General features: G+C 43.6%; 1 protein-coding gene across 13 annotated transcripts in view; it reads left to right on the top strand.

Moving 5' to 3' along the window:
• The window catches only part of akt3a (v-akt murine thymoma viral oncogene homolog 3a), a 594,281-nt gene that overhangs the window by 236,819 nt on the left and 331,619 nt on the right, over positions 1-25,843 (top strand). For 4 of the 13 annotated variants that reach the window (XM_072512730.1, XM_072512740.1, XM_072512747.1 and 1 more), the window contains one exon: positions 7,111-7,240. The exons of the other annotated variants lie outside the window; for them this stretch is intronic. The gene's annotated coding sequence lies outside the window, so the exon portion shown is untranslated. The remainder of the gene's footprint in view (positions 1-7,110; positions 7,241-25,843) is intronic. 13 annotated transcript variants of the gene reach the window in all.

Below are 25,843 nucleotides of genomic sequence, written 5' to 3'. Positions count from 1 at the left end.
TATGTTAGTGGGATTTATCAATGATGTTGTTCTTTGGTACTCTGAGAAGGAGGGACCCGTGTTATCTGTCCTGGATTATTCTGGATAAGCTGTGACAGACAACAGAAACTAGTCGATTAATTTTCTTCGAGGCATGACTATTCAGCAGCCTAACTATACCACATCAGTAGAGATTTAACTGACAGTTTTTTGGGTCAGCGACGCACCACAGACCCTAAAGATACAGGCTAGGTAAAACAAAAGTCCAGATAGCCTCACCAACTATCAAGAGGCCTATATACAAGTGTGCATTTGAAAAGAGAGGTAGGTACCATAGGTAGTCTGTTATGTCAATAGTAAGGCAGTACTTAATCGCATTAACCTCATCAGGGTGATGTGAAACTAACACATTGGTGCATAGTTCATTGGATTTCTTTCTTGGCTGGATTGAACAGTGAAACAACAGATACTTTCAATCATATTACAGTTTATCCTTATGTATGATAAATTTTCTGAATTATGTGAGACATAAGATTGATTGAAATGGAGTTTGGAGGTATTTGCATATAGCTTATTAGCCCCCCACTCCCTTTTTGTAACAGGACAAGCAATGTATTTACTTGGAAAATAGAACCTTCCCCTCTGATGGATAATTGTGCCTGCCTATCTTCCCCCATTTCTTTGAGACCCAAAAATGCTGCAGAAACTGCATTCACATCAGACAAAAGTATTTCTAATAATTTTGTACCATTCATTTCAGCAGTGCTGTCTTTAATCATTAGGGCAGCACGGTAGCATAGTAGTTAGCACAATTGCTTCACAGCTCCAGGGTCCTAGGTTCGATTCCCAGCTTGGGTCATTGTCTGTGCGGAGTCTGCACATTCTCCCCGTGTGTACGTGGGTTTCCTCCAGGTTCTCCGGTTTCCTCCCACAGTCCAAAGATGTGCAGGTTAGGTGGATTGGCCATGCTAAATTGCCCTTAGTGTCCAAAATTGCGCTCAGTGTTGGGTGGGGTTAATGGGTTATGGGGATAGGGTGGAGCTGTGGGCTTTGGTAGGGTGCTCTTTCCAAGAGCTGGTGCAGACTCGATGGGCCGAATGGCCTCCTTCTGCACTGTAACTTCTATGATGATGGATACAAGCAAGGCCAGCATTACCTTGCCAGAAAGCAGAGGTCTGGACATGCAACTAAGAAGTCAGATTCTACCCAGGAATTGAGTACTTCTGATTAACAGCCTGTGTGGCATATAAGGAAAGCAGGAAGGAACTTAAGCAAGGAGTCAGGAGGGCTAGAAGGGGTCACGGAAAGTCATTGGCAAATAGGGTTAAGGAAAATCCCAAGGCTTTTTTTACACGTACATAAAAAGCAAGAGGGTAGCCAGGGAAAGGGTTGGCCCACTGAAGGATAGGCAAGGGAATCTATGTGTGGAGCCAGAGGAAATGGGCGAGGTATTAAATGAATACTTTGCATCAGTATTCACCAAAGAGAAGGAATTGGTAGATGTTGAGTCTGGAGAAGGGGGTGTAGATAGCCTGGGTCACATTGTGATCCAAAAAGACGAGGTGTTGGGTGTCTTAAAAAATATTAAGGTAGATAAGTCCCCAGGGCCTGATGGGATCTACCCCAGAATACTGAAGGAGGCTGGAGAGGAAATTGCTGAGGCCTTGACAGAAATCTTTGGATCCTCGCTGTCTTCAGGGGATGTCCCGGAGGACTGGAGAATAGCCAATGTTGTTCCTCTGTTTAAGAAGGGTAGCAAGGATAATCCCGGGAACTACAGGCCGGTGAGCCTTACTTCAGTGGTAGGGAAATTACTGGAGAGAATTCTTCGAGACAGGATCTACTCCCATTTGGAAGCAAATGGACGTATTAGTGAGAGGCAGCACGGTTTTGTGAAGGGGAGGTCGTGTCTCACTAACTTGATAGAGTTTTTCAAGGAGGTCACTAAGATGATTGATGCAGGTAGGGCAGTAGATGTTGTCTATATGGACTTCAGTAAGGCCTTTGACAAGGTCCCTCATGGTAGACTAGTACAAAAGGTGAAGTCACATGGGATCAGGGGTGAGCTGGCAAGGTGGATACAGAACTGGCTAGGCCATAGAAGGCAGAGAGTAGCAATGGAGGGATGCTTTTCTAATTGGAGGGCTGTGACCAGTGGTGTTCCACAGGGATCAGTGCTGGGACCTTTGCTCTTTGTAGTATATATAAATGATTTGGAGGAAAATGTAACTGGTCTGATTAGTAAGTTTGCAGACGACACAAAGGTTGGTGGAATTGCGGATAGCGATGAGGACTGTCTGAGGATACAGCAGGATTTAGATTGTCTGGAGACTTGGGCGGAGAGATGGCAGATGGAGTTTAATCCGGACAAATGTGAGGTAATGCATTTTGGAAGGTCTAATGCAGGTAGGGAATATACAGTGAATGGTAGAACCCTCAAGAGTATTGAAAGTCAAAGAGATCTAGGAGTACAGGTCCACAGGTCATTGAAAGGGGCAACACAGGTGGAGAAGGTAGTCAAGAAGGCATACGGCATGCTTGCCTTCATTGGCCGGGGCATTGAGTATAAGAATTGGCAAGTCATGTTGCAGCTGTATAGAACCTTAGTTAGGCCACACTTGGAGTATAGTGTTCAATTCTGGTCGCCACACTACCAGAAGGATGTGGAGGCTTTAGAGAGGGTGCAGAAGAGATTTACCAGAATGTTGCCTGGTATGGAGGGCATTAGCTATGAGGAGCGATTGAATAAACTTGGTTTGTTCTCACTGGAACGAAGGAGGTTGAGGGGAGACCTGATAGAGGTATACAAAATTATGAGGGGCATAGACAGAGTGGATAGTCAGAGGCTTTTCCCCAGGTTAGAGGGGTCAATTACTAGGGGGCATAGGTTTAAGGTGAGAGGGGCAAGGTTTAGAGTAGATGTACGAGGCAAGTTTTTTACGCAGAGGGTAGTGGGTGCCTGGAACTCGCTACCGGAGGAGGTAGTGGAAGCAGGGACGATAGGGACATTTAAGGGGCATCTTGACAAATATATGAATAGGATGGGAATAGAAGAATACGGACCCAGGAAGTGTAGAAGATTGTAGTTTAGTCGGGCAGCATGGTCGGCACGGGCTTGGAGGGCCGAAGGGCCTGTTCCTGTGCTGTACATTTCTTTGTTCTTTGTTTGTTCTTTAACAGCTTTTGCAGTTATTTGCCACTGATGACAGTAGTTGATAATTTTATACTTTGTTCTTGCAAAACATCCACTGATATTGCAGTTATAAATTTAGGTTTGCTGTATATACCTTCTGGGTTCAAAGACAGAATCACAGAATAATATGCAAAAGAGCCCCTTTGGCCCATCGAGTCTGCACCGATGCATGAAAGATACCTGACCTGCCTACCTAATCCTATTTGCCAGCAATTGGCCCATAGCCTTGCACTTGTCACTTGTTCTTGTAAGTGATTTGCATTTTTTGCTTTTAGAGGATTCAACTTGCCCTGCCCTATATCCTCTTGCACATTGGTCTAATCCAGGGATACAAATGTACCAGCGCTCTCTGGTCTGAACTGCATAGTCTGGCATAAATGCTTCAATTTCTGAATGAAACTGAGAAAGCACTTTGTTAGATGAGGCTTGATAGAAATCAGTAAACTTCTTTCTTTGTGTAAAAGGAACACGAGCCACAATCCTGATTGCATTTACTTTTTCATGCATTGTTACACTTTCGTGAACATGCTCCACCTTCCCGACATCAGAAGATTCTTTTTAAATTTGTTCTTCAGATATGTGGGATACTAGTAAAACTATATTTATTGTTTACTTGTGGTTGCCTTCACTACATTAAGAATTAATCATGTAGTGTGGGATTGGAGACCCATGTAGGATAGGTGGAAGTTTCCTTTTCTTATAATATATTGACAAAATTGTTTTTTATGGCAATTTTTGTGTTTATTTCTCTGGTTGGGCACATATTACTAGATTTGTTTATTCAGAAGAGCTTTCATTTATATAGCACCTTTAAGAACCTCCGTACATCTCAATGCTTTACAGCCAATGAAGATTCGTTTTTATATTTCCAACATTACAACCGCAAATTTGTCTAGAGTAAGGTCTGATAAGAGCAGTGTGATGATGACCAGGCAATCAGTGAAGTTGTTCAAGGGATAAATATTGGCCAGCACATAGGGGAGAACGCTTCTCTTTGAATAATGCCATGGGATCATTTTTGTCCACGTGAAAGAGCAGACTTCAACCCACAATTTTCTGACTCAAGGGCCAGGCTTTAATGTGGGCAGCTGAGATCTTGCCTGTCAAAGGTAATAGGGTTTCCAATAGTTTTGGGGAAGTTGAGTGAGGTCAGGGAGATAGAGTAGCTGCAGGGGAAAATCTCGAGCATTCTCCTTGACTGCATAGTGACCTGATTTATGACCATGCAAGCTCCATCAGAGGAGGTTGAAATGGCACTGCAGATAGATGACGCTGCTGCTTGATTATCCAAAATCATAGTCTAGAGATCTCTAACAAAGTAATGGGTAGGTCTTGGTTGTGGCTCAGCAAGCCGACAGTGTTTAAAGAAAGTTAGTACAAACTGCGGAAGCAGAGAGAGTTCCAGGGTTACTATTTTAAAAATGAGGTGCTGATGAGAAATTGGAGACCCTTTCAAAGATCAGCAAACATGGAGTGGACAGTGATCCACCAAGTACACTGATGAAATATTGAGGCTAGCCTATGAAATCCTGATGGCTAGACATGTGAAAAGTCCTAGACCACATAAGACAGCATTTTTAATGGCCACACCTCTACAAAGACGTGGTGAGGTTTTGCAAAACCTGCCACACCTGTGTGGTTGTGGAAAAATCTGCACCTATGATTCCTGTACCAGCTTTTAGGGAACCATTCTGCAAGTTGCTAATGGATTGTATTGGAGCCCTGCTGAAAACCGAAGGGGGCTACCAGTACATTCTTAATAATGTGGCTACGCTATTTCCAGAGGCTATTCCCCTGAGAACCATCTCTGCCAAGGTAGGATTGGAGGGATTAACACCATCCTTTACCTGCTTTGGGTTGCCCACTGAGATCCAGTCGCATCAGGGCTCAAATGTTATGTCTAGAATATTCCAGGATGTCATGGGTAACCTGGATGCAACTCTGCGAAAGTTCTCTACATACTACCAGCATTTTAGAATGGTACCATCAGGTACTGCTACGAGTACCCATATGACTTAGATAAAACACTGGGTTTTCTTTTGTTTGCCACCAGGGACTTGCCCTGTGAGTCCACCGGTTTTACTATTTTTGAATTTGTTTACGGACACCAAATGAGACTTCTTTGAAACTAATCAAGGAGAAATCTTTGGAACAGAAGAAAGAGGTCTCAATGTTAGACTATACATTTGTGTTCTGTGAGCCTGTGATGTGGCTCAGGAGCACCTACAAACCTCCCTTCCATTAAGCAGAATATAGATCCAGAAAAATTGATCTCGATTCGGGAAGAAATTAAATATATGTCGGAGCGCAAACTAGTTGAGTCCAGCAGCAGAAGCTGGTGTTCCCCAATTTTGGTCCTGCCTAAACTGGATGACTCAGCAAGGCTCTACATTGAGTACAAAAAGATTAATGCAGTGACCAGAGCTGACTTCTACCAGATTTCCCCAGCTGGAAGATTGCATAGATAATAGTAGGTAAGAGAGCCTACATCACTTAAGATAGAATTATTGAAGGGATGTTGGCACATTTCTTTGACCACCTGAGCAAAGTAGATCTCAATCTTCATAAATGCCGAGTCATGCCATTTGCACTCTGAAATGCCCCAGCCGCCTTCCAAAGGCTCTTTGACCAGGTAGTGGTGGCCTGCCCAACTGTGTAGTGTACCTGGATAACCTCTGTACAGTGACTTGGCAAAACCATCTGGAATAACTGGAAGCACTGTCCCAAAGGTTAGTCACCTATCCTAGTGGTCAAACCATCTGGAATAACTGGAAGCCCACTCCCAAAGGTTACAGTCAGCTGTCCTAGTGTTCAATCTCACAAAGAATAAGTTTACTAAGGCTGAGATGCCATAGCTAGTGTATGTGATGGGTTAAGGCCAAATACTGCCCAGAGTTGTTGTGATGCAGGCAGTAGTCCCATCTCCATAATTAATGGGAAATAATGAAATACTGGAGGCTTGTCTCAAACCTCAACAACTATGGCTGCCCCACTAACAAATCTACTGCAGAAAAAAACAAAGGTAGTGTGGACAGAGAGGTGTCAAACAGGTAAAAACAGGTGTCAAAGCAGCTGAAAGTCATTTTAATAAATAAACCAATGTTTAGCAGCTCCAGATTTCAACAAAGCATTTAAAGTAGTCATCAATGCTCATGACCTGAGGGTAGAGACTGTCCTACTCCAAGGGGATAAATTGGGCATAGAGTGAGATCGGGTATTTTCCCAAGAAATTTAACAAACACCAGAAACAATGATCCACTGTGGAAAAATAAACCGTAGCTTTCTTACTGGCTCTCAAAAGTTGATACATATCTGAAATGAATACAGAGAGATCGAAGCCGACATGGGGCACAATCCCTTGACCACAATCTTCTCCCCACCCAACCCTTGACCTATACTGTGCAACACTCCGCACCCCTTTGCCAACTCACCTTCTCCCTGGCTTCGGTGGCTTGGCCTTTAAACACCTGCATTACAACAGCTAGTGCTGGGTTTTTAAAAAAAAAAGGAATGTGTCGTCCTTTCCAACGCTGAAGCCATGGGCAGAAGGCCTCAAGATCACATTGTGTTATACAGATTTTGCCCAGCCTGAGATAGAGGGTTGGCTGAGATTGAGTAGCTGGATTTTCCGATAACTAACTCTGGACACCGTTCACAATCACGTTGGGGCGTAACGTCCACTGGAGTGACAATGGAGTCAGATTACCACTCTGGAGTTTAAAACCTACATTGGAACAACCCCACCAAAACCTAAACAGAGCGCACAACTAATAGTAAAAGAGAAGACATGAATGTATATGTACGTATGATTTTTATTATTTTATTGTGTTCTTTCCCAGTCTTGTAATGAAACAAGTGATTTTATTTCATTCTGCGTGGTGTGGTGGTGTTATGAGGAAGTGCTTTTGTGAAGATATGATTTCTGATTTTTTCACTAGCTGGATTTTAAATCGGAACCCAAACAGACAACTTTTTTTATAAAGAAAAAGCCCATACAAGCTGTGCTGCTACAAAATACAATATTGCATTCTACAAAATGGGAATGAAGACAGACATATCAACCTCCTGGTGAGCATGAAAGATCCCATCTCCTGACTATTCACTCCACACAGAGACTTTGAAATGTTTCTGAGATGAGACATCAAAATTCACTTGCCTGTTCTGAAATAATAACTTCAGCAGACATGAACTATTCAAGCCCCGCTGAAATATGCAACGAGCAAGATATTTCAAGGGAACCTCTGCAAGCAGGAGAGAAGAAGCGAAAAAGACAATGCTGTACTAAAACGGGTTGTTAGAGCCATATGCATTCTCTCTCATGTGCTCTCTTGGGAAGCACTACTTTTATTTTTTTTTTAAGTGACCATCCTGAGGAGAAAACTAATATGACCGAGATCTCTTAAAACATGGAAACCTGCTCTATACAACTGCAGCTATGTTAAATGGCCCAACATTGAACCTGTGCTTGTGTGTGTGTATGAATGTATGTGGCCTAATGCATGGTGTTTTGTTTTCCTTATTTTTCTTTAACGGAGCTAAATCTGTCTGGGTAATTCTCTACAACCTCAGCACGTTAATAATGGGACAGAATTGGCAATGCACATCCTCTCTAAATACTTATTTTTTTAAAAACACCTCTTACAATAAATGAGGAATGGGAGAATAGGGGAATCAGAGTCCCGACAGTGCAGAAGTAGGCTATTCGGACCATTTGAGTCTGCACCGACTCTCCAAAAGCACACCATACCTAGGCCCACACTTCCATCCTGCCCCCGTAACCCCATGCATTTATCAAGGCCAACCCACCCAACCTGCACATCTCTGGACAGGGGGCAATTTTGCATTTCACCTCTCCCCTGATTGCAACACAAATGTTAATTGAGTTAGCATTTTGTTTTTTAATACTATCTGGTTTCAGGCCTTTCAAATTAACTATGTATATACAATTTAAACTATACTTGAGAGAAACCCTATATGCAACATTGATCATAACTAAAGAGAAAATGCTGGCAAATCTCAGCAGGTCTGGCAGCATCTGTAGGGAGAGAAAAGAGCTCCATGTAGGGGGAAAAAAAGTGAATTATTGTTTTCCTTTCCTGGTGGGTGCTTGTGAAAATCCTTAAACATGATTGGTTACTTGGGATCACTATAGCTCCATGCTGGAAATCAGCAGTTGAGAATTTTATAATCTATTGCAATACTTTTCAGGGCGACAAGATATCTCAACAAGGCTTACTTCGATGTCACACTAGAGCTTTTGTGTCTTTCACTTTGTGGAGGATTCACTGCAGTTTCCCAACAAGGTGTAGGTCTTTTTTATTCAGTATATCATTTGTTCCACTGTTGCATGACAGCCCTGGTTGTTGGTCTTGTGCATCACCAACCAACTGTCCAGCCAACTGAGCTAAACTGGCCCTCATTGCACGACAGCCCTGGTATGTGACTCCCTTTGTATTCCAGATTTGGGTAAATTTTGTTAAATTTGTCTGAGCAGGTAAGAGACCTGGAAATAACGGTCCAGTACATTTACCATTGGAATTAATAAATACGAGCTACCTTATTACCCAGAAGATTTCTATCTCTAATTACTACTTATCCTGAATTCACCGAATATCAAGGTGAGACACCTTTGTGGATAGTGTCGGGATGAAAAGAACAAGAACTTTTTATGTTGTCTTGCCCATTCCTACATGATTTTCACAGTAACTTCATTGCAGTGTTTATGTAAGCCTACTTGTGGCACTAATAAAGATTATTATTATTCACCTCTTTTACCCATTTCCATAAAGGGATCATCTATTCCCCTCCACTTGCATAGTGATGCTGGAGGTGCAAATTCCAAAAATCTAATTGGACAGCAGTGTCTCTGCTGCTGCCTTGATTTCCATTCTGGTCTAAAATTTTATCACCAGCCCACTGATGCCCATTAGGCTGTGTTGCAGAGAAAAAGTCAGCCTGAGTCAGAAGTTTGAATCGCAAGACCGGGTTTATTGTCTGAAGCTCCAGGGAGAACAGCGGGCCGGCGTTAAAAGACAGCACGGTCCACACTGAACTCAAAATACATACAGAAAGGCTTTATCTTGTATAGTGCAGATTTCTTACACGTTTTGGCGGGCTTTTGGGTTCATGCATATTTACAGGTTTACCCTGCAGACATGATTCTTGGCGGGCTTATTCATGAAGGTTTTATCGTAGGTTAGTTTCAGTGGGCCATTACCGGTTCCCACGTCACAGCCCATTCATTCATGATTTCATTCATAGTTTTTCGTGGGCTTCCTGGTTCTGAAGTCAATACCATGCATTTTAATAGGATTTATTTAGATTCACAATAGAGCTCCCTTTAACTAGATTAAATGGTGATGGCTTTTGGGTGGCGGTTGAGATATATTCCGGGTTTCATAACGAGGTGTTAAATGCAGGCTTTGTATTGATTGGGAATACTTTATTGTCCTGATAGGATCTGTGTCTGTGCTTTTTAAGTGTGGTCTTTGTGCTACCCATCTGATTTCACCCTTTGCCTGCCTGTTTCTGGTACTGTGTCAGCCATGACTTATGGTCTTGATCCATTGTCCCGAATTTCCCCCTTACAGGCTGCCATACCAAAACACAGCTTGATTTTAAAAATGTCTTCCAATAAATCTGGCCTCTTTTTCTCCATGAAAACCAGGACATATCTTTCTTTTAAAAACGTAACCGTGTGCATAGCATGCTGTTTCAAGCCAAAAACCGATTGCCCAAGTCTGAAAATAAATGAAATGAAAATGTATTTAACCTCTTGCTGCTCATGGTCACAGAATAGTATGAAAGACTTTACAGTACTACGAGTATGATGTGTTTTTTGAATGCCAATATGTGTCATGTTAATTACAGTTGACAAGGAACCAGATTAAAGTTGGTTCATTAGCATCCCATTTTAATTGTTTCAGCTGCTTTCTGGTCTCGACTTTAAAAAACGTAACCTGAGTAATTCTTTTTATTTTCCAAATTTTTCTTGTGGGAAAACTGGCTAAAACTTGCTATATAACGTAGGAAAAGTTGTTGAAGGCGTGGTCTAACTTCCAGGAAGAAAGTTCAGGATCATGGGACGGCATGGTGGCACAGTGGTTAGCTCTGCTGCCTCACAGTGCCAGGTACCCAAGTTAAATTCTGGCATTGGGTGACTGTCTATGTGGACCGTGCCATGCAGATTAGGTGGATTGGTCATGCTAAATTGCTCCTCGAGTGTCCAAAGATGTGCAGGTTAGGTGGGGTTGCGGAGATAGTGGGGGAGTTGGCTTAGGTTGGGTATTCTTTCAGAGGATCGGTGCAGGATTGATGGGCTAAATGACCTCCTTCTACACTGTAGGGATTCTATTTGGACTGTTTATAATATTTGTTTGAATTGGAATTGAGTGCCATTTTTATGTAGGCTGTTACTATTCGGGTGGTCTTGAACCATTTGCTTCTTTAAAAATAAAGATCCTTGTTTCAAATTAGTGTAGGACTTTAGTGTTTCTTTATGAATTAATGTACATACTGTTCAAGCCTCTTCAAACATCTAATTTTTGGAATGGAGAACAACATTGTTAACACAAGTTTTGACATACAAAGTTAATGAGCTACATTAACAATTTAGACTTTGGGATCAAAAACATGGTTTCTAAATTTGAGGATGATGCCAAATTGGGGAAAGAGTGATTGTTAATATTGAGGAGGACTGCAACAAATTCCAAGAGAGCTTTAATAAACTTGAAGAATGGACAAATAATTGGCAATTGAAGATCAATACAGATAAATGTAAGGTAGTACAATTTGGTAGGAATAATAGAGTGGTCACTTATTACTTGGAAGATACAACTCTGGGTTGGGCCGAAGAATAAGGGGATCTTTGCAAATACATCAATCATGACTTACACCGCAAGTTAGTGAGGTCATAAAGAAAGCAAATCAAGCAGTAGGCTTTATTTCTCGGGTTTAAAATTGAACAACAGAGAAGTTATGTTGAATCAAACCTTGGTTACAGCACTTGGTAGGAGTGTGCACTCTTCTGGTTGCCATGTAAAAAGGATGTGGAGGTAGTGGAGCAGGTGTGAAGAAAATTTACAAAGACAATGCTAGAAATGCTTGGGTATACTTATCAGGAAATAATTGACAGCTTGGGTTTGAATAAAGAAGACCGAGGGGTGACCTAAAAAGAGGTCTTTAAAATTATGAAAGATTTTCATAGTGGTTATATAAACTTTTTCTCGTTGGCAAGAACATAAACACAAGTCATTAATATAAGATGGCCATCAAAAAATCTAATAGGGAATTTAGAAGAAACTTTTTTATCCAAGGAGTGATGAGAATGTCGAACTTGCTACCACAGGGAGTAATTAAAGTAAATTGTGTGGCTGCACTTAAGGGGAGGTTCGATGAGCATATAAGGAAAAGGGGAATGCAGGGTTATGACAGACTTTGATGAGAAAAGATGGGAGGAGCTTTAGCATTGACATGGACTAGTTGGGTCAAATGGCCGGGTCTGTGACACATATCCTATTAGTTACAAAGTCCATTTTCACTATTTTGGGATAATCCTGAGATTTATAGAAAATATGTAAGGATGCAAAAGCCAGTGTAAAATGTTACGGCTTTGAGGTATAATATTCTTCTAATTAAAATTTCTAAGTTCTGAATTCTTAATTTCTCGGGTCTTCAGTTGTGTTTGACCCAATAAGGTTTGAATAACTAGTATTTATGAATATAGTAGAATTTATTAAGCAGCATATATATATATTAAAACAGTGAAGACAGCTTGGAGGTTCCTTATCACTCAGATTCCTAGGAGCCCTTGAGCGTTGCCAGCACAAGCAATGTCATTTTCTTCTCCATCCTTAAAGTGATGTTGAACTGTGTCCAGAAACCCCAGAAGCCTTAGTGACATTGTGCCAACAAAGATTCCAATGTTCCAACCTATATCTCCACGACCCATTATTCTGGAATCCCTTATTTGGAAATCATCCAAATTTACATCTTCCTTTGGTTGGAGGTGCAAGTCATCTTCTGTCACTAGACTAAAGACACATGTTCGTCCATTGTTTCCCTGCGGCCCCCAGTGTATATATTCCATTGCGAACAAATGATACATTCCCTTTCGATACAGAACACCTAAGACAAACAAATGTAACCCCAAGTCCCACCGAGACTAAAACTAAGAACAAATGTTAATAACGCTTCCTATCGTAATATCAAAATCAAATAATTTCCCTCAATATGGATGTTATCCCCTACAAATATAGTTAATCAGTTGAATCAATGCATGGGTTTTAAGCACCACAGTTCAAACTAATTTTAACCATTCTTTCAATGCTTATTTAAAAAAACATTTTAATTGTATTGTGGGCAATTAATACAGCATACAGCTGCTTGAACTCCAGACTCTCCGGCAACTTAGCCGTAAAATGATTAACTGTAGTTTCTCACAAGAAACAACCTTCCTTTAAAGTATCCCCAATACTGTGACTGCCTGTTGTCTCACTAACAGAACTTCAAACTGAACCGTTTGATTTAAAATGTGGTTAAAGAATAAAATCCATAGATGTTACAAATCATCAACAAACCCTAAAAATGAGGAACATTATCAAAATCTTACACCGGTATATTCTTCTTCCTTGTTCAAACGTATTTTGAATATTCGTAGTTAATTAATAAATGTTTCCTTAATTATATAACCATATCGAAGAGGCAGTGTGAGGAATGAAGATTGATCTGTGGGTAAAAGGCAAGTTCAGCATGGGAGCAAGTACAAACATCAAATTCTTGAATAACTGCAAAGTGCATTGGAGAGGAATTACCATGATTTTGGTAAAAGTCAAACTGTATTTTAAAAATAAAGGTTGATTTTGTTTTCTTTTGTTCTGTTCTATCCTTAGACTAGACATTTTTGGCTTTCAATTTTCAGATCTCTCTCTTAGATGAGTCTGAATGCCATATGCTTTAGTGCAGTGGTTTCCAACTTTTTCATGGCACACCTCAGTGAGACCAAGAACTCCACGCTCGCACGCACTTTTTTTCAGCTGAATGGATTGCTTATGAATGCCTCACAATGTAGTAGCGAACCGACAATCACACAACAAGGGATGGGGCATAGGGTGAACCACAATTCATCAATCCGCAACAAATAGGACGTTTTCTCATTGCGCGACCATTCATCCTGTGTTCAGTTTAAATCGGCATTCAGACTGAACTTTCAAAGCAGTTATGTTCAGTGCAACAATAATTCCAGTTAAAATGCTAATAGGTATTAGGCATGAAGATATACCAATCAATGCCAACAAGAAAAAACACATGCAAGGTGGAAAAACGATTGATAGCAATTTTCAAGTCTGTACTACTAAACAATTATTAATATTCATATTTAAGTAATCTGATCAACCTGAGCCAGAAGGAGAAGGAATGCTCACCCATGCCCCCTTTGAAACTCTGGGATCTCAACTTTCAGCATCAGCACTTCCCTTCAACACCAGCCACCCACATCCAACACATTATATCCCAGAGACTGCTCCCTAAGGACTCTGGCAACCTCGAGCTCCCACCCAAGTTCTTGTTCCTGCCTAACAGTTTTGAGCAAGAGATGACCCCTGTCAATTGCTAATGAGACCTGGGAGTTAAAATGGCATGGGCGGAGAAAATAGAAATAACTCTTTTTATTATAGTGGAATATATTTTTGTAGCCTGTTATCAATCAGTGTGACTATTGTAGTTTTGGTTTAATATCACTACTCGGCCCATTCTGTATTGCATGGTCCATTCACTATCTGATTTTTAAAAATTTTAAACCCCTTTAGTCTCAAAATCAATGGAAGCATTTTCTTTGTGCAATAAAACGATTGATTTTGCTTCGTAAGCACTGGATACATGTCAGATGTCAGAATATATATATGCATTGCACCAACAGCTTCTCTTTCTCTCCCCCCCCCCCACCCCCCCCCCAAAAAGACATCTCTCACACCCACCCCTGCACTGCGTCTGAATATTTGCTTTTAAACATCCTGTCTCGCTGACTGTTACAATGACCTACGATTTAATGTTACCTGTGGAAATGTACTGACCCTAACACACAAACACGAGGTGAAATTGAGGGTCTGACCAGAAATTATTACCAACACTAAAACAGATATCGATTCTAACTGAGCGCACTAGCGTCCTTTTAAGTTAAATGATCTGGAGGGTTTGTTGCAACATTAACTAATGGGGGGGCGCTTGTGCCCAACAGCTATTGGGAAAAAAACGGATTTTAAACGCAGTATTCGAGCAGCAGCTACATTGGGCGGTGGTCGCTGAGACAAACAGTTGGGCCTTGTCGGGTGGCTTGTTGCAAGGGCGCCTGTGCGGGAGTGCTGCCTGCTGTGGCACACTGCACCAAACCAGTGTGCGCAGCGCAGAGGTATTAGGCATGAAGATATACCAATCAATGCCAACCACTGCTTTAGAGCATGTCTTCAGTAGCCTTGATATTGTGTAAACTTTTAATAATACGCCCAGAGGATCAACCTGACTGACCTATCCTTAGATTATGCTGAGCTACAAGAATTGGGATCCCTGTTGTCAGTAAGCGATAGGGCATCACAGGTTTGAACCTCATTTTATGTTGCCTCAAGCTATTTTGAGATTTGTGTATGAATATATCTGTTAAATTTTTAGAATTGTAATACACCTTGAGAATTGTCAATGACTGAAATTATAGTTAGTTTTACAATGCTAAATCAATATGGTCTCATGATTAATGAAATTTGGAGATGACTTCATTTTGTTGCAGTTTTCATAATTACCTTTTAAGACTAGCTCTTAAACTCCAATTATTCACAATATGTATATATTACATGTGAATAATGAAGACAGATGATCATACTTTTAATCTAAACCTACGTAAACACAAAATATTAGTAATTGTAAAGTTTATAAGAATTTGCTTGAGGAATCTTAATACCTTTGCAAAAGCTGTTAATGTGTCATTCCCGAGAGCTATGTTGTTGATGCTTTGAAATTTCTACACAAAAGTAGCATAAACCAGAAACACAGTTTGTTTTACAAATGACAAACAAATTATTAAGCATTGTGTAATAGAAACAGATTATTGGGATAAAGATGTTTCTGGGGGGGGGGGGGGGGGATGTGGATGAAGAGAACTGGGGGATAATATTTCTGAAGTTATTTTTATGCAGATGAAACAGTGCTCGCTGAAAGTTCAATTTATTTTGCATGAATTAGATTGATATAAATTGCATAAAATTCACTGGGATAGGGCCATTTGTTTTTATAGATTGTATGTACCAAAAATTTAGTGTTGTGAAGCTGAGATTATTGGGTTTCTTCACTTTGTTCACTAATTTTCAATTTAGGTAGAATCAAAACATTATTTCTATTGAAAGCTAATTAAAGTCATCAAACTAATTTGAAAGTGTTTAGTTTTATTGCTATTTGAGGGAAAAGTTTTGTTATCTGCACTTAACATAGCATAAATGTCAATTCTATTCTCCATTGAACCTACTAGACAATTGCATCTTGCACATACTACTTTTCTGTCCCTTTGCCCTTTCTTCCTGAATGTTTTAGTTATAGTTCAACTCTTTGATATTTTGGCCAATTGACTCGATATTTTTACAAATGAACGTAGATGGTGAGTGTTGGTGATCATTTGACTGTGAAACTGTACCACTGTAGTACCTACTCATGGCCTCTCCCAACTGCACATGGGTTTGCTACTTAAGTCAAAATGTGGAACTACAGCTGTTTTATCTCCCTCTGCGCTGAGACCAACAGAAGAATTCCTGCCAGGAGTTTGACAAGATAAGTTGGCAGTTAGCAGAACTGGATGAGGCTTTTTCTGGTCTGTATTGTTCGTTACTACACAATGTTGTGCACTTTTACTGATTCATAAGGGGCGGCATGTGGCACAATGGTTAGCATTGCTGCCTATGGCGCTGAGGACCTGGGTTTGAATCCCGGTCCTGGGTCATTGTCCGTGTGGCGTTTACACACACTCCCTGTGTCTGTGTGGGTTTCACCCCCACAACCCAAAGATGTGCAGGTTAGGTGGATTGGTCATGCTAAATTGCCCCTTAATTGGAAAAAAAATAATTGGGTACTCTAAATTTAAAAAAAAAAAAGGGGGAAAAAACCTTTTACTGGTTCATTGAGATGTTAACACTCATTTAAATAGATGAGCAATAGTTTGGAGTTAATGAGCAACACAAAGGTAGCAAGAGGTACCAAGAGGTCTCCTTGGTAGGAGAGGTTGAATAAACTTGGTTTGTTCTCACTGGAACGAAGGAGGTTGAGGGGCAACCTGATCGAGGTCTACAGAATTATGAGGGGCATAGACAGAGTGGATAGTCAGACTTTTTCCCAGGGTAGAGGGGTCAATTACTGGGGGGCATAGGATTAAGGTGTGAAGGGCAAGATTTAGAGGAGATGTACGAGGCAAGTGTTTTACACAGAGGGGTAGTGGGTGCCTGGAACTCGCTGCCGGAGGAGGTGGTGGAAGCAGGGACGATAGTGACGTTTAAGGGGCATCTTGACAAATACATGAATAGGATGGGAATGGATACGGACCCCGGAAGGGAAGAAGATTTTAGTTTAGACGGGCAGCATGGTCGGTGCAGGCTTGGAGGGCCGAAGGGCCTGTTCCTGTGTTGTACTTTTCTTTGTTCTTTTGAGGCTTAGTTAACATTGTATGTTGCAGGAGTGATCGAAACACAGAAATTGGAAACAGAAGTAAGTCATTTGACCCTTTGAGCTTTCTCTTCCATTCAGTATAATCAAAGCTGATCCTGTATCTCAACACCATACTCCAGTGTGCTTCCCATCCCCACAACCCTTGATGCCTTTTGAGTCTTGAAATCTACCTATAGAAACATAGAAAATGCTGCTCCTTACATCTGAGTCCAGGTCATTTTTATTTATTTTTTTAAAAAAAAATACATTTTATTAAAGTTTTCAAACACAATTTTTCCCCCTTACAAATCAACAAAAACGGTAACGTGATAACTGATATATAACATCGTTTAACTAATATAGTAAACTAACCAAATAACACGAAATAATGCTCCCTGCTCCCCCCGCCCCCTCACCCCATCTAGAACACAAACAATTTACACCCCCCCCCCCCCCCCCCCCCCGGGCTGCTGCTGCTGGCTATCTATTTTCCCCCTAACGTTCCGCTAGGTAGTCGAGGAACGGTTGCCACCGCCTGGTGAACCCTTGAGCCGATCCTCTCAGCGCAAACTTCATCCGCTCCAGTTTTATGAACCCCGCCATATCGTTTATCCAGGCCTCCACGCCGGGGGGGGGTTTTGCTTCCTTCCAGATGAGTAAAATCCTACGCCGGGCTACTAGGGACGCAAAGGCCACAATATCGGCCTCTTTCGCCTCCTGCACTCCCGGCTCATCCGCTACCCCAAATATAGCCAACCCCCAGCTTGGCTTGACCCGGACCTTCACCACCTTTGAGATCACTCCCGCCACTCCCCTCCAATACCCCTCCAGTGCCGGACACAACCAAAACATGTGTGTGTGGTTCGCCGGGCTTCCCCCGCACCTCCCGCATTTGTCCTCCACTCTGAAGAACCTGCTCAACTCGCTCCCGTTATGTGTGCTCTATGTAGCACCTTAAATTGGACCAGGCTAAGTCTGGCACACGAGGAAGAGGAATTTACCCTACTTGGGGCATCAGCCCACAAACCCTCCTCCATCTCCTCCCCGAGCTCTTACTCCCATTTTCCCTTCAGTTCTTCTACCAGCTCCTCCCCTTCTTCTCTCATCTCCTGGTATATCTCGGACACTTTGCCCTCCCCGACCCACCCCCCCGAAAGCACCCTGTCCTGGATCCCTTGTCGGGAGCAGCGGAAATTCCCTCACCAGTTGTCTCGTGAACGCTCTCACCTGCATATACCTAAAGATATTTCCCTGGGGCAGCTCATACTTTTCCTCTAGCGCTCCCAAACTCGCAAACGTCCCATCTATAAATAAGTCTCCCACTCTCCTAATTCCTGCCCGGTGCCAGCTCTGGAACCCTCCGTCCAACCTCCCTGGGGCAAACCTATGGTTGTTCCTGATCGGGGACCACACCGAGGCTCCCAGCACACCCCTCTGTCGCCTCCATTGCCCCCAGATACTTAATGTTGCCGCCACCACTGGGTTTGTAGTAAACTTTTTCGGGGAGAGCGGTAGTGGCGCCGTCACCAGCGCTTTTAAGCTCGTTCCTTTGCAGGACGCCATCTTCAGCCTTTTCCACGCCGCCCCCTCTCCCTCTATCATCCACTTATGGATCATCGCCACGTTGGCGGCCCAGTAGTAGTCGCCCAAATTCGGCAACGCCAGTCCCCCTCTGTCTCTGCTACGTTGTAGGAACCCCCTCCTTACCCTCGGGGCCTTCCCTGCCCACATGAAGCTCATGATGCTCCTATCTATTTTTTTGAAAAAGGCCTTAGTGATCAATATGGGGAGACATTGGAACACAAATAGGAACCTCGGGAGGACCATCATCTTAATCGCCTGCACTCTGCCCACCAGTGACAGCGGCTGCATATCCCACCTTTTGAAATCCTCTTCCATTTGTTCCACCAGCCGAGTCTGTGTAGGGTTCCCCAGCTCCTGGCTATCTGAATCCTCAGGTATCGGAAGTTTCTTTCCACTCTCCTTAGCGGCAGGCCATCTATCCCTCTACTCTGGTCTCCAGGGTGTATCACGAAAAGCTCACTCTTTCCCATGTTAAGCCTATATCCCGAGAAATCTCCAAACTCCCTCAATATCTGCATGACCTCTGTCATCCCCCCCACTGGATCCGCCACATACAGCAGTAGGTCATCCGCGTAGAGTGACACTCTGTGTTCCTCTCCCCCTCTAAACACCCTCTCCATTTCCTGGAGTCTCTCAGCGCTATGCCAGTGGTTCAATTGCCAACGCGAACAGTAATGGGGACAGCGGGCATCACTGTCTTGTTCCCCTATGTAGTCGAAAATACTCCGACCTTTGCCGATTTGTGACTACACTTGCCACTGGGGCCCCATAGAGGGGTTTTACCCAGCTGACAAACCCCTCCCCGAACCTCCTCAGCACCTCCCATAGATACTCCCACTCTACCCTATCAAATGCCTTCTCTGCATCCATTGTCACCACTATCTCTGCCTCCCCCTCTGCTGGGGGCATCATTATCACCCCCAATAGCCGTCGCACGTTGACATTCAATTGTCTCCCCTTTACGAACCCTGTCTGATCTTCGTGCACCACCCCCGGGACACAATCCTCTATCTTTGTTGCCAGCACCTTTGCCAGCAACTTGGCATCCACGTTGAGGAGTGAGATAGGCCTATAAGACCCGCATTGCAGCGGGTCTTTATCTCGCTTCAAGATTAGTGATATCGTCAACTCCGACATTGTCGGGGGGTAGGGTCCCCCCTTCCCTGGCCTCGTTAAAGGTTCTTGCCAGCAGCGGGGCCAACAAGTCCACATATTTTCTATAAAATTCCACCGGGAACCCATCAGGTCCCGGGGCCTTCCCTGCCTGCATGTTCCCCAGCCCTTTGGTCACCTCGTCCACCCCAATTGGTGCCCCCAGGCCTTTCACCTCCTGCTCCTCCACCTTCGGGAAACTTAGTTGGTCCAGAAACTGCTACATCCCCTCTTTTCCATCCGGGGGTTGGGACCTATATAACCTCTCATAAAAGGTCTTAAACACCTCATTTATCTTCCCTGCCCTCCGCACCATGGCTCCCGTTTCATCCCTACCTCCCCCTATTTCCCTCGCCGCTGTCCTCTTTCGACGCTGGTGGGCCAACAGGCGACTCGCCTTTTCCCCATATTCATATCTCATCCCCTGTGCCTTCCTCCACTGTGCCTCTGCCCTCCCTGTGGTCAGCAGGTCGAACTCCGTCTGGAGTCGTCGCCTCTCCCTGTATAGTCCTTCATCCGGGGCCTCCGCATATTTTTTATCCACCCTCAGAATCTCCCCCAGTAATCTTTCCCTTTCTTTGGCCTCTGTTTTCCCCTTGTGAGCCCTGATGGAGATCAACTCTCCCCTGACCACCGCCTTCAGCGCTTCCCATGCTACCCCCACTCGGACCTCCCCATCATCGTTTGCCTCCAGGTACCTTTCGATACATCCCCGCACTCTTCCGCAGACTCCCTCTTCTGCCAATAATCCCACATCCAGTTGCCAGAGTGGACGCTGCTCCCTCTCCTCTCCTAGTTCCAGATCCACCCAGTGTGGGGCATGGTCTGAAACAGCTATGGCCGAGTACTCCGTTCCTTCCACCCTCGGAATCAGTGACCTTCCCAAAACGAAGAAATCTATCCGGGAGTATACCTTATGGACATGGGAGAAAAAGGAGAACTCTTTGGCCAGCGGCCTAGCAAATCTCCACGGATCCACTCCCCCCATCTGGTCCATAAACCCCCTAAGCACCTTGGCCGCTGCCGGCCTTCTTCCGGTCCTAGATCTAGATCTATCTAACCCTGGGTCCAGCACGGTGTTGAAGTCCCCCCCCCCTCATTACCAGGCTTCCTACCTCCAGGTCCGGGATACGTCCCAGCATCCGCTTCGTATATCCCGCATCATCCCAGTTCGGGGCATATACATTAACCAGCAAGACCTCCATTCCCTGCAGTCTGCCACTCACCATCACATATCTGCCACCGCTGTCCGCTACAATGTTCCCAGCCTCGAACGACACCTGTTTCCCCACCAATATGGCCACCCCTCTATTCTTTGCGTCCAGCCCTGAGTGGAACACCTGTCTCACCCATCCTTTCCTTAACCTAACCTCGTCCGCCACCTTCAGGTGCATCTCTTGAAGCATTGCCACGTCTGCCTTCAGTCCTTTTAAGTGCGCGAACACTCGGGCCCTCTTAATCGGCCCATTTCGGCCTCTCCCGTTCCACGTGATCAGCCGGACTGGGGGGTTGCCCACCCCCCTCCCCTGTCGACTAGCCATCACCCTCTCTGGGCCAGTCCCACGTCCCGGTCCCGCGCACCCACCCATCCCCCAGGCGGCGCATTCCCGCCCTGACCACCTTTTCTCTTACCAGCTCCCTTTCGATCTCCGCAGCAGCAACCCAGTTGTCGTCCCCCCCCGCTAGATCCCCATCTAGCATGGTTACTCCCCCCATATTGCTTCCGAAAGTCAGCTGACTTCAACTGACCCCCAGCTTCTCCCGCTCTCTCCTTGACCCCCCCATGTGAGGAACTCCCATCCTCCTTGCGCCTATCTTCCCGCCATCATCTTTCAGACGCGGGAAAAAGAAAAAAGAAACCCCGCGCTCTCTAGAACCATCCTGCCCCTCGTGGCGCAGCTCCTCCTACCGCCCCATCCCCCGCCTGTGTCTCTTCTTCCCCCGGCGCCCACATTTCTCTGTGTCCCCCCCCCTCCCCAATTTACATCTCTATATACATCAGCATTGTCGTTTCCCCTCCAACATCAGTCCCTCAGTTCTGATCCAGTTTCTCGTTTTGAATGAAGGTCCATGCTTCTTCCGCCGTTTCGAAATAGTAATGTCTATCCTGGTGCGTGACCCACAATCGCGCCGGCTGCAACATCCCGAACTTCACTTTCTTCTTGTGCAGCACCTCCTTGGCTCGATTGAAACTTGCCCTCCTTCTCGCCACCTCTGCACTCCAATCCTTATACACTCGTATCACCACATTCTCCCATCTACTTCTTCGTACCTTCTTGGCCCATCTCAGAACCACCTCTCTGTCATTGAAGCGGTGAAATCGCACGATCATTGCCCTAAGTGGTTCTCCAGCCTTTGGTCTCCTCGCTGGGACCCGGTGGGCCCCTTCCATTTCCAAGGGGCCCGAGGGGGCCTCAGCTCCCATTAGCGAGCGTAGCATCGTGCTCGCGTAAGCCCCGCCGTCCGCTCCTTCCACTCCCTCGGGGAGACCCAGGAACCGGAGGTTCTTTCTCCGTGATCTGTTTTCCAGGATTTCAATCCTTTCGATGCAATTCTTATGGAGCGCCTCGTGCGTCTGCATTTTGACCGCTAGGCCCAGGATCTCGTCCTCGTTGTCCGTTACCTTCTGCTCCGCCACACGGAGCTCTATCTCCTGGGCCTTTTGTGACTCTTTAAGCCCCTCGATTGCCTGTAGCATCGGGGCCAGCACCTCCTTTTTTAACAGCTCCACACACCATCTTAGAAACTCATCCTGGTCCGGTCCCCATGTCGCCTGGGCTCCCTCCGCCGCCATCTTGCTCCTTTCTTCCTTCTGCCACTGCCCTCGGGGATTCTCCGAGATCTGGCCGCCGCCGACGATATTTTTCTTTTCCGCTGTGGGGGGGACTCCCTGTCGCCTCGCCCCACACCCGGTTTCGTCCCGAAAAATTTTCCCGTTGGGGCTCTTAAAAGAGCCCGAAGGTCCGTTCGAGCTGGAGCCGCCGAAACGTGCGGCTTAGCTAGTCATCGCCGCAACCGGAAGTCCAAGTCATTTTTATTTTGATGAAAGACTAGTGGATTCCAAAAATGACCCTTGAGAAACACTGCTGCAAAACTTCCCCGCCATCTGAAACAAAAATTCTATCCACCTTTGCTTTCCATCATTGTGCCAATTTGGTTTTCTTATTACTAATTTTCCATTACAGCCTTCTATCTGATATTGTAACAATTTCCAACATCTGAATGTAAGATAAGTATTCTAGTCTTATGTAATTTGCGCAGGTTGGAATGGTGTATTTTGTTTATAGTTGATTTCTTTTTGCTCAGTGAACTTATCACATAAAACAACAAATGTGATGTGAATTGAAGTGCTTTTGAAGTGAATCAATGCTGATGGAGTTAACATATTGTATAAAATTTATAATGAAAGGACTGATATGAGGTTACAAAATAAGTATAATCCGTTTTTATTACCTTGGATTTCTGGGTTTTTATTGGCTTGTTGAGGATTATGTTCCATGATTCTGTGTTCTCCACATTTTGATAGTGGTGCTTTGATGGTTTTTCTCCTGGAAAATGTGATGAAACTCTGACATAACTGCAGTTTAAATTGTGTGGTGGCATAGTATTTTAGTATGACTTGGTACATCTCATCCACTCTTGAATATTTTCTCAAATCTGAACACCCCTAGTTTAATTTCATCATACATTTAATTTTCAGTATGTGCTTCTACTAAAGGATAGGATGACTGCTGCTTCAGGTTAACTTGAATGTATTTCTTTAGCTGATCAATTACACTTATAGAATATTTTTCTTAGGTGTGAAAATAGAACATTCTTTTTTGGGGTTGTTGGCGTTATTGTTCAGAAAGGCCTAATTTCCAGCTCACAATTAATACAGGAACAAATCCAGTGGCATTCTAATGAAGCTTAACACACATTGTCTATAAGGAGTACAGTTCATGAAGTTCATTTGCCCTGAATAAGTCACAATATTATTTTGTCTGCTATAAGTCTCTAATCAAAACAGCTGTTGGTCTTTTGAATTGAGTTGAATTTGCTTCCCATGTAAAAACAAAGAGACACAAGTTCATATTTTTTTGTTCCTCTCTTTAGCACTGCTGGAATAGTAGGGCCTGGGAACATTACCTTCTGAAGGCTATGTTCCTTTGGCCTATTTCGTCCCTGCTGACACCTGGTTTCAAGATCTGTGTTGTCATGGATTTTTCAGTCACCGGCAAACAACAGAAGTATTTCTCAGGCTGTCAACAATGTATCATTTCCTTAATAGGACAGCTTGCGAAAGGTTAATAGGGCCAATAGTAAACATTACATTTCATGGAAAGATGTTCTTTAATTGCATATAGTTTTGTTAAGCTCAAGAAGGAAAGATAAAGGAGAGATTTCAATCATTTCCGCAAAACATAGCTGCAAATAATACGGTTGAGTCATCTAGAATAACTACCTATTTGGGCCATAGATATTGATGCAACCCTGTTTTAGACTAGACTGGGATGGTGACTGCTTCAGAGCTATACAATTTAAATACTTTAAAGGGAGGCAAAAATCAAGCATGTGGCTCTTTAGGCTGATAGCTGAAAAGAAATCACAATCAAATTTCTATTCATATAATCAAAGGCACATCAAGATGAGCCAAATATTAACTATTGACTTGTTAATCATAGTTAATCATAGAATTTACATTGCAGAAGGAGGCCATTCGGCCCATCGAGTCTGCACCGGGCCTTAGAAAGAGCACCCTACCTGAGCCCACGCCTCACCCTATCCCCGTAACCCAGTAACCCCAACTAACCTTTTTGGATACTAAGGGCAATTTAGCATGGCCAATCCACCTAATCTCCACATCTTTGGACTGTGGGAGGAAACCGGAGGAAACCCACGTAAACACGGTGAGACTGTGCAGACTCCACACAGACAGTGACCCAAGCCGGGAATCCTGGAGCTGTGAAGCAACTATGCTAACCACTGTGCTACTGTGCCCCCCACATAAGATACTCATCTTCAAGCAGCATGGATGCAGAAAGTTCGGAAACAGTTGCATAAATTATACGTGCTCCAAGCAGCAAATTTCCTACCCATGTTAAAAGGCAGACTCATTTTTTTCTATAGAAACTTGTAAACTTTGCCCCTGTTGACACTACAATTTCAGTAAAACCAAAGTTTTGTATTCACTCAGTGTTTTATATTTTGTTTAATCAGATATTTATGATTGTGTATAATGAGCAAAACCAAGAAAGCAATAAATTATTTTGCCTGTTATTTTGTGCGATTGTAGACTTGATTGAATGGGATAATACAGAATTTGTCATATTTTGATTGACATTAGGCGTGGGATTTTTTTAATGGATTCCATTTAGTCATGATCTGATTAACATTCTAATCATGAAATTATTAGACCATAAGACCATAAGACATAGGAGTGGAAGTAAGGCCATTCGGCCCATCGAGTCCACTCCACCATTCAATCATGGCTGATTTCAACTCCATTTACCCGCTCTCTCCATAGCCCTTAATTCCTCAAATAGAAATAAGAGGAATATTACATTAAGAAAACGGGTAGTTTATTGGTAAACATTAGAAATAAGGTCTAGTTTTAAGTGGGTTTAATTTAATGTTTCTGTGCCTGGTAGGGTGAAACCTGCAGTTAGATTCATGCTGGACAAAGGTGTTTGTATGTTTGGGGGTTAATTCAGTTCTAACGGTGTCTCTGTTGTGATTCGAGAGGGATACAGTGTGAAGAGTTAATAGTAGATGTAAGTTGTTGCTTAGCAGCAGCGGGCCACTTTACAGAGGGAAGGGATTTTATTTGTTCTTAGTTTTAACTGGAAGCCAGGGCAGTTGGGAGACAAGACACTGGGGAGCGAACAGCTCTCAACTCTTCCAGGAGAAGCTGGACATGGCAAGGATTGCAAAGATCCAAGCTTCCTAAGGAACAAAGTCTAATCCAGATAACCATGTAATCGGGACAGACGAGTGTTTAAGACGACTGGAGTTAAGGGAACAGAGACCAAGGTATGGTCCAGAAGAATGAACCGTAAGCAAAGTGTTCCGAGTTAAAGAGACAATTGCAGTAACTACATTTAACGTGGGACAGCAAAATTCAGAAACAGATGAAATGTTTGATGCCATTTTAATACAGCCTGGGGATTCAGAGTTAAAGAAATTGTGAACAATTTTCACTGCAGTCAAGACAAAGACGTCCTAAAGGAGTTGGTGTAAAATCCTGGACGGGATTCGCTATTAAAGCGGGGCAGAAGCTTT

The sequence above is a fragment of the Scyliorhinus torazame genome, chromosome 1 (genome assembly GCF_047496885.1).
Source record: "Scyliorhinus torazame isolate Kashiwa2021f chromosome 1, sScyTor2.1, whole genome shotgun sequence".
In the NCBI taxonomy this organism is placed as follows: domain Eukaryota; kingdom Metazoa; phylum Chordata; class Chondrichthyes; order Carcharhiniformes; family Scyliorhinidae; genus Scyliorhinus; species Scyliorhinus torazame.
The sequence above is the reverse complement of the archived record's forward strand: the minus strand, read 5'-3'. Positions and strand labels throughout refer to the sequence as shown.